The sequence below is a fragment of the Lathamus discolor genome, chromosome 12 (assembly GCF_037157495.1).
Source record: "Lathamus discolor isolate bLatDis1 chromosome 12, bLatDis1.hap1, whole genome shotgun sequence".
In the NCBI taxonomy this organism is placed as follows: domain Eukaryota; kingdom Metazoa; phylum Chordata; class Aves; order Psittaciformes; family Psittacidae; genus Lathamus; species Lathamus discolor.
This window is the reverse complement of record NC_088895.1, coordinates 3,665,694-3,675,005: the sequence shown is the minus strand read 5'-3', so window position 1 is coordinate 3,675,005 and position 9,312 is coordinate 3,665,694.

Sequence of the window (9,312 nt, the reverse complement as noted above, 5' to 3'; positions counted from 1 at the left end):
TGCGGCTGCCCTGCCCGGCGCTGGGAGCCTCCGCCGCCGCTGGCACGGCGGGTCCGGGGCCACATGGCCCTCGGCTGTTCCGGTCCTTCGCGAAACTTGTTAACCGTTTGCAGTTAAAAGACTTTAGAGGAGTTTGCATTACCCCCGGGGAGAAGTTGGCTGTGTTCTTACACCCTCGTTTCTAGTGCCAGCGGGCACCATCAGCAAAAGCGTTTCCTTTGAGCTGAGTTGAATTTGTCACCTCCTAACCCTAAACTTAGCGAAAACACTGAAAATTGGCAGAAAATGACCAACTAAAAGCAGTTTGGTGGCTCAGGCCCAGAGTATCTTTTGCCAGTTATAGTAAGTGATTCAGTCCTCACTGAACATCTCTAAGGTGAAATCCACTTTGGGGGCTGCAGGAGGAGGAAGCAAATCAATCTGTATTATTTCCCAACCCTAATGTATGGGAAAAAAAATCCAACAAACCCCAACCCCACAAAACAAGCAAATAAAGATCTGCTTCCATCGTGGTTATGAAGGTGGTGAGGAAAAGTATGAGAAGCCTGCACCTAGAAAGGAATAGTCTCTGGTTCTGCTATATGATATTGGAAAAAAGAACTTTATACTTGCATGGAGCTTCAGCAAAATGGAGAGACATCAGATGAAGGTTGGAGTTGAGATTTTGCACTGCCAGCTCCTCCTGAGAGCATTTCATTAATGGAAGTTACAGAAAAGAGCAATGTGTGCTATGAGCTTTATGAATGAACTCCTTGTGTCACTGGGAGTTTTGCAATTGACTTGAATGAAGCCATGTTTCCAGTTTCTGGATGTCATCCTACAAGATACAATGCAGTTAACACAGTAGAGACATAAGAAATGCAAGCGCAGTATTTTTACCTTCATGAATTAATTAATCTCTCAACTGCATGCCTGGAATATAACATGGAATGAGAATCTGCTGAGCTATCAAAATGTCAAAAGAATATAGTCTATGTCTTTAGGAAAGAGTAAGAAATACCAAGTTACATCGTGCTTGCCAATGTATCCATTAGTGTTCAAGCACAAGCTCTTCGTAGCTGTAAGATCTCTGATACGTTTGTTCTCAGGGGACTTTGAGCATAGTTACCAGACAAGCTCAGAAAACACAGTTCACATCACACCACACAATTACTTTGAATTGATTTCAGTGGGGATGGAGACCATTGGAGGTATCTTCCACAAGGGATCAGGACCATCCAGGGCCACTCAGGTCTTTAATCCATGAGAATACTTTCAGGGACACATTGTAGTGCCTTCATGAGTTTGAGTTTGTCTGCTTGTACATGAAACACTGGTAAATAAGAATCTATTATGAGACATGTGAGTGAGAATATCCAGCTCACTTAGGGCAGTTTGAGCCATTAATGTTGAACATTAACAAGCACAACAAAAAGCTGCTGCACATCAGTTATGTAGAAGAGACTAAATTGTGTGCAAAGATTAGCCAGGGAGACTTGAAACTTGGGTATGAGGAAAGGATGTAGATTTTCCCTGTCTAACATCAGATACTTAGTTTAGGTGCCTTTTAGGGGACCTCCAAGACGGTCATTCAGAGGCTGGTGGAGTTACCAGTCACATCAGGCCAACAACCTGCACTAGTTCTTTCTCAGAGGACCATGAACTGTAGGAGGAAACTGTTAAATTAGACCATGTGAATCCCTTCCCAGATCTCTCAAACACAGCACAGACCTAATAGTAGAATTGTGCATTTCTAGAAACAGTAAAGTTTAATTGTTCAAATGAGGCTGCTAAGGGATGCTAATGGATTGTAAAGAAAGCAGGAGACAGGAAGTGGTGAGATGTGTGGAGCTACAGAGGATATTATTCAGGAGCAATTTGTTATAATGAGAGTTCATTAAGAGGTTCTTGAGACAAAGAGTTGTGTCATGAGGCAGTTATTGTAGCTGAATCTAGTGGTTTGTGTTATGTAGATCCTTTAAAATCCAAGAAGTATATCCTGTTAGGACAAGAGATTCAATTTTAAATGACACTGACTTCTAACCACTTACTGAGAGAAAGGAAAAGGAGGTATTTGGGCAGTAGTTTGGTTTCACAGGCGGCATTGATGGGGGGTAGTTATATTCCTGGGAACCTGGGAAAGGTTCTCACCTCAGAGGTAACCCTTGTGCTGAGGTGGCTCAGCAGAAAAGCTGTGAAAATGATTTAAGAACATTAACTGAGAGTTTTAAGATGTAGTTCCAGGAACAATCACAAAAATAGCCCTCCAAGAAAATGAGTCAGAGTACCCAATATTCTTGCTTACAGCCTTGCGCTTCAAGCTGAGTCTTGAAAAAGAAACTGATCACTCTGCACAGAGCAGCAATTTTCCCAGTGGTATGAGTAAGGCAAGATACTGGATAAATTGCTTATCATGATGGGCACAGCAGATGGGCTAAAGACATGACAGTTTCAAGATACCTTTTAAAGGTCTTCTTTCCCTGATTTCAAAGGATGCTATAGCTTGACAGTAGGATTTGTTGTAAGGCAGAATATGGTCTCTCCAGTCCACTTAGCTGTACTGCTGGCTGGTAGGACTCTCCTCAAAGGCATGTTCATAGCTTGCAGTGGCTCTGGAGAGAAGCTCCAGTGGCTGCACACACACGTCAAAGTCCACATAAAGATCAAAATGGTAGTTTAACACTCCGAGGTTGTTTTGGACTAACACATGTGTCCAGACATGATATGAGGAGCTTCCTCACTGGTTCTCCACAGCACTAAGAGAGCAGAGTTGCTGCAAATCCTGAGGACTATGAACTCTTCTCAAGTGCAGAGTTACACCAGAAGATGCCGTTGGGACCTTGCAGTGGCCTGAGGGACTGGTCAGCTGGGATGGTCTTCCCCAGTTCCAAGCAGGGAGGCATTTCTAGATCACAGCTCTTGCTGGAACAGACTGGCCTTAACACGGGACTGTGTTTGATTAGTACAGTCAATCTCAATACAGCAGAACTGGTGACATTCAAACAAAGATAATTTCAGACCATGCTCTCTGGTGTCCTATGGCAAAAATAAGCATATTGCTTTTTCCCACCTACTCTTAGGAAAAAAGAAAGTAACTGAAATTTTTAAGAGAGTGCAGTATGCCCAGCAGAGGAATGGTAACCTGGTGGTAATGCAAACAGTGTCTTTCTAAACCAAACAATCTGTTATTTCTCAGTATGGTCACACAACTGCCTAGCATTGCCTCTGTTTGCAACCCTTCTGAGTTATTAAACAGAGAAAAGGACTATAGAAATACTAAAGGAGGTCTGTGAGCAATGCTTCCATACTTTTCCACAGAACTGTTGTTCTCTGGCTAGATCATGGACTCAAGCCTTTCCAAATACAGCAGACAAGATGTTCACAGAAATCTTTCCCCACCCAGCCTTAAACACCCCTTCTAGGAAAGGAGGTCACAGGAACTGTTCATGGCCATGTAAGACTCCAGACTGAGTTCTACTTATCTGAAGAAAAATCCACCCAAGCATCTTCCAATATTTAGCCATACATTATCCTTCTTGAGAGAACAGTAAACCAGGCTGCCTTGTAATCCCAAAGGAAAACTATAAACTGGAAATTAAGTAATGTGATAGCTAAAATTCTCATGCCGTGTCCATTGCACAGTAATTCAAAATTCTTCATCTATTTCATCTCAGTATCTCATGACGGTAAACCCACGTTTTACAAAGTGAACAAGGAAGCCCATGGGAATTAAGGCTGTGTGTACAGGGTACTTCTGTCATGTAGCTCAATGCTCTGGCTCTCCCCTGCCCCCCAAAAGGTGGGTCACCTGGAGATGAGCCTCACAAGATTGGATGGAGGTCTCCCATATTCCAAACCCAAATATTTCAGCTTGTACAGAAGTATTCTTCTACAGGGAAGCAGGGGAAAACTGACCTGCTCAGTACTGTAGGGAGACCTGTGCTGTGCTGTGAAGAGTCCTTGTTTCATCTCAGTGTTCTATTTCCCTGCAAATGAGTTCATGTTCTTGGAAGTTTTTCTCCTTGTGACTGTCAAGACAGTCTGTTGTAGCAGTCTTTTAGGAGCACTGAAATGGCAGTTTTATTTATTTCCAGGACTTCCTGAAAACATTTAAAGACCTGTTAGTGTAGAAATTGGAACAATTTTTCCAACTTGAGTGGCGTTTGAATTAGCAAAGAAGTTGCAAACTGATTTGTGCTAGCAACTAACTGAAAATTGCAGGTTTGTTTCATAAATTCAAGTGTTTCAGGATTATTTAAGATTGTTTCTTATTCTGTTAAGACATTTGATGCAGAGAATGAATGTAATTGGTTCTCACCCACCCCACAGTCAGTCTAGAATCAATTCATAGATTTCTCTGGATCAGCTCCAGCTTCCCACAATACAAACAAGAGCAACACACAGGCATGGTTATACGTATTGTTCTGTGGCTGGACTAGGTCAGTTCTGTCACTTACAAGCAGGGTAAGGCTTGAATCAAAAGGCTAAATTCACCCATTAGGGAAAGTTTGGATCTGGACTCGGATCTGGATTGTGGGATAAGCTGAATACTAATTGTTCTATAGATAATTAATATACTTAGCACTTTTCCATTGTATAGCATCCCATAGGAACCCTCTATCCTCTCACAAATATACACATGTACTCTTCTTTCATTAAGAATTCCCAAATACAGCATTTAGAACAGTCATGAAATTTGGATCTGACTGACCAATGCCTCTCCAGCCCTATTTCAATGTAATTGCTGTGGCCCAGGTTGCACTGGTGAACATGACCCTAAACTCATTTAACTGTTACATCAGGAGATCATTTAATGGGAAAAAAGAAACTGAGACACTGTTTCTGGAATACGCAACCCACCAGGAAATAGTCTGGATGTAGATGTAAAAGGATATGATTCTTTTTCCTAATTTATACCTTACATTTATCACAATTCCAAAAAAAGCTGCTCAAATGAATAAAGTCAGTGTTCACTTTTGTCCCGTGATGTCAAGCCAAGTTGCAGGACAGATTAAGCTACTGATTGGGTAGACACCAGCACGTCAGACTGATGAATATGCACATACTCTATTTTGGGAGATAACCATGCTACGTTCCATGGCTGTCAAAAATCCAGATGCAATCCTGTCACAGAAAAAATGCTCCACGGAGGGTTACTCAGAGAACTGAGCTTTAGGCATACATCTGTAGCTAACAGCAAGAGAATTAAGGAGAACCCAGAGTACTTACACTGACTTGTGTGGGCATAGGTGAGCTTGGATTTCTGTGGAGGGGCTTCTTGCCCCCTTTAGCTACAGAGGGGGCTGTAGCTGTAGAGAAAGATTACCTAGCTAATGTTCCTTGCTTATGACCGAGGAGTCTGATTGCCCATTGTTCTTCCCTGCACAGTTTCTGTACTGAGAGTTTTGTTTAGTATTTCCAGTGTTTTCTTTTCACACTTTATGCATGAGAAAACCTGGTCATTCTCTTGTGGAATTTGGAGAGGGCATTTAAAAGAGCTGAACAATATTCAGTCCTTGCTTATGTCCTGGGTTCTTTTCACAAGCCTGCATAATCAAGTCTGTTTTCCCCTCCAAGAGTCAAAGCTTGCTTTTTTGTCATTTTTACCTCAGCCACTTAGATTATATGGGTCACAGTTCTTCCTTTTCTCCTATAACAAATGGGAACAGTTGAACGTTGTAATCTTCCCTCCACACTTTCTGTGTGAAGTTTTCATTATAGACAATACATATTTCCCATAGCTGCAGCCTGCCATACTTTGTAAACATGGTTTAAAGAACCAGTTAGGAAACAGCCTCTTAAAGGCAAGTATTCATTAGAATATGCTCAGAAATGTTCTAATAAACTATGTGTGCAAGACAATGTTTTGATGACTCTTACAGTAATCTGGCACTAGAAAGAAATTGGATGCTCCAGCTGTCAACCGTGATGGGTTCCTTTAAAAATCCACTCCAATTTATAGCACATTGACTCAGTCCATCATATATAGTTGGGTGTAATTTATAGTGTAATGTACTAAAATATAGCCACCCTAAAAAAAAAGCTGTATGAATCACATAGAAAAGAGACAGCCATTTGCCAGGAATAAAGAAGGAAAGCCATGTCAATAAAGAGACAAGGCTTTCTCTTTCAACCTTTCACAACTTTAGGGTCTAATCTTGCCCCTGTGAAGTGCACTGCAGAAGTCTAGTTCAACAACAGGAAATCAGAATCTTGAAAACCGACACTGCTAATCAGGACTGACACCACTGAAAATAATCTCAGTGTGTGGGGCTGATGCAGTGATCAGTCTAAAGCCAGCAGATTTGTGTAGCTATAGCATGCCAGCTCCTTTGGAGAAAGACTTAGCTTTGAGGTTGCTCTGCTCTGTGCAAGAGCAAGTTCTTTCCTTTCCAGTGGAATACACCCTTTATTTCCCTTCTTGACTGCAGAATAACATAGGATCTGCCTTTTATTCCGTAAGATAGCACTTTAGGGTGGAAATGGCCACTTACCACAAAGAAGAAAAGAGTCACAGTCAGCTGTGGTAGTATCCTCAAAACATGGGACTTAGTGGCTTTTTCAAGGGGATGAATATTGCCGTGGCCCTGTCCTGGTATAGCAGCAAAAGAGTATTCCTTGGTTCTCTCTGTTGAAAGGGCTCCTGAATGAACATCCTTTCTGCTTTCTGTTATCCTAATGAATAGATAAATACAACTTCAAATGTGCTACAGTGACACTGGTATGTTGGACTGCTACCGAACAGTCTCAACTTTTCCCCCCTTCTCAAATTTTGTCATAAAACACAACCATAAGGTAGACCAAAACGCATCTACATCCCATCTTTGACAGGAGAAGAAATCTCACCAGAGACAGAGAATTAAGTTTTGGGTATCTGAGAATTCTTCCCAGTTGCATTCTTTCTGTCCCATTTTTTTTCCCCTTTGACCACTTTCTTTTGGTCCTTGGTCAGCTTTCCAACTGAGAAAGTATAATTTAATTTAGCTTTGTATAGGCTTACTGCATTGCAAAAAGTATGGCTGCAAACACTCAGTGCCTTGAAGAAAAGCTCGAGCTGCTGGTTACATTAACCATCGCACTTGTCATAACAACCTATTCTGATTTTACAGTAATTAATACTCAACATAGTAAATAAGAACCTTTCCGTTGACCCTAATAGGAGGAGCTGCATATAGTCCAAAATATCCTGGGGTTTGTTAATCTGAGTTTTTATTTTCTGCGGTGCTACAACAGTGATATTTATTAAAACTTAGCAAAAATAATTGCTGCTGTTATTATGTGAGGCTAAATATAGTTGCGTCTTTAACATGCTGGCATGGTGTTATTAATATACAAGACAGCAGAAGAGAGTGGTGATATATAAAGCTGAAATTCCAATTAGAAAGATGCACCCTGATTTCTGAATACCCCCACAATGACTGTGATGCTTATTTACAATATAACAGCATATCTGCAAGACAGAGTTGTTTATTTTATAATCCCTATTTATAACATGTTCCTTTTTATGTCTAATATAAGCCACAGTGGGAGTACTGTTGGTGTTAGAATAGGATGGTTGGCTTCTTTTCTACCACAGTGAAATCTTTCCTATGAAAAGAGAGTAAAGATGACAATTTCAGAACCATTGTGAAACAGAAGGAAAGGGTGAATGGTCAAAGAGGTAATGCTTGCTATTTTAATTAATGAGTTCTCCTGTAACACTTGTCAGCCTAATACCCAAAGCAATTCTCATGCAACAATAACTTTCTGCCCTGCTACTAGTGACACCCAGGAAAATGTTCTTATTTCAGTTCCACAGAGGTATAAACTGAGGAGGGTGGGGTTTGGATGACACTGGGAATACATTAGGCAGCAGGAAAGGGGATCAAGATTCTCTGTGAGTTCAGTGTCTGAGACCCACCCACACCTCTCCAGTGCATGAAGCAAGTGATGAACCCAAGCTTGCATGGTTTGTTTTGCCTAATGGAAATTGTGAATGACTGGCCCATTAGCTGAAATTGTAAAGGACCAGAACAGAATGGGAGGAAGAATGAACAGACAGAATAGTAATCCAAGCAGGTCTACCACATGCTCTGTTGACCTTTAATGAATTGCTTGGACTCTTGGTGCATCCATCTCCAATGGGTTACTTGCAAGGGTCTGCTGAAGCAGTGAGTTGGAAATTGTGAGACTGTTCACAGAAGTATTTGGAAAAATCCAAGATATCTCCAGGGAAAAAAATCCCGAAGTTTTTAAAGCCCCTTTTTTCTAGGTATGGACCTCTAACCTCTTCCTATCGTTTCAGTCCTTTACATTGACAGACAAACACTTGATTAAGGTTGAGGATCTTGCCTGAGGGCACTGTAAGTTTGTCAGGAAGCAGGAAAAGAGAAGCAGCTATTTTGCTCCAGAAGAGTTCTTCTCCACCTCAAAGTAAAAGAAGCAGAAAATTTTTCATTAAAGTGGTGCTGGAGGAGGAGAAAAGATGATCTCTTTTCTTTTTAGAGGAAGAGTCTCTTTTGTTTCCTGGTGGCAAGAGAGGGGAGTTATTGTCAAATGAAAACATAGATATTTCATAATCCTACAAAAACATTAGAGACTCCTAACATTCAGCATGGGCATCCTCCTTTGGGAGCTCGAAGAGCTGCTCAGACATTGGCTGTGTTTGACACAATCATCTTATCTTGCATGCAGGCAGACAAATTAGGTCCTGTGCTTGGCTGCTGTGAAGTTTTGATTTTGGCAGCACAGTTCAAGTACTCCAGCTGAGGACAAGCACCTTTGTTTCCATTTCTTAATGTAAGGAAAACTCACCACCTTGTTATCTGTAGTTCCGTATAGTGAGGAAGGACCAAGATGAAGGTTTTACCTTGTGTAATGACAGTTCAAGGAGGTGCTAAATTAAGATTGCTGTTTGTTTGCCACAGTGTAACACAAGAGTACTGTCAACGAAACTTGACTCAGATCATGGTGAAGTGATCCGTAAAGAACAGCAGAATTGGGGTTTCTCAAAATCCATGGAGGCCTGCAAGGAAGTTAAAAGAAATGGCAGAATACAGTGAACAGTGGAGTTGAGGTCTCATAGATCAGAGTAAGAGCTTACCCTGCTCATCTGGCAGAAGCACTGCCACTGATTTCACAGGGCATGAGCTCAGTCCTACAGTTTTGGAGGGAAGTTTGCCACTGGATACTGAGATGGAGGGAAAGAAAAGCACAGGCGAGGGGAACATATGGCTTCGTTACCTGTACAAATGCTAGCTTATCACCGCCACATGTAGAATGAGAAAAGTGAAAGCACAACAAAACTTTAAGAGCTTACTTTTATCTGATGGCAGTAAGTCAAAGGAATCTGTA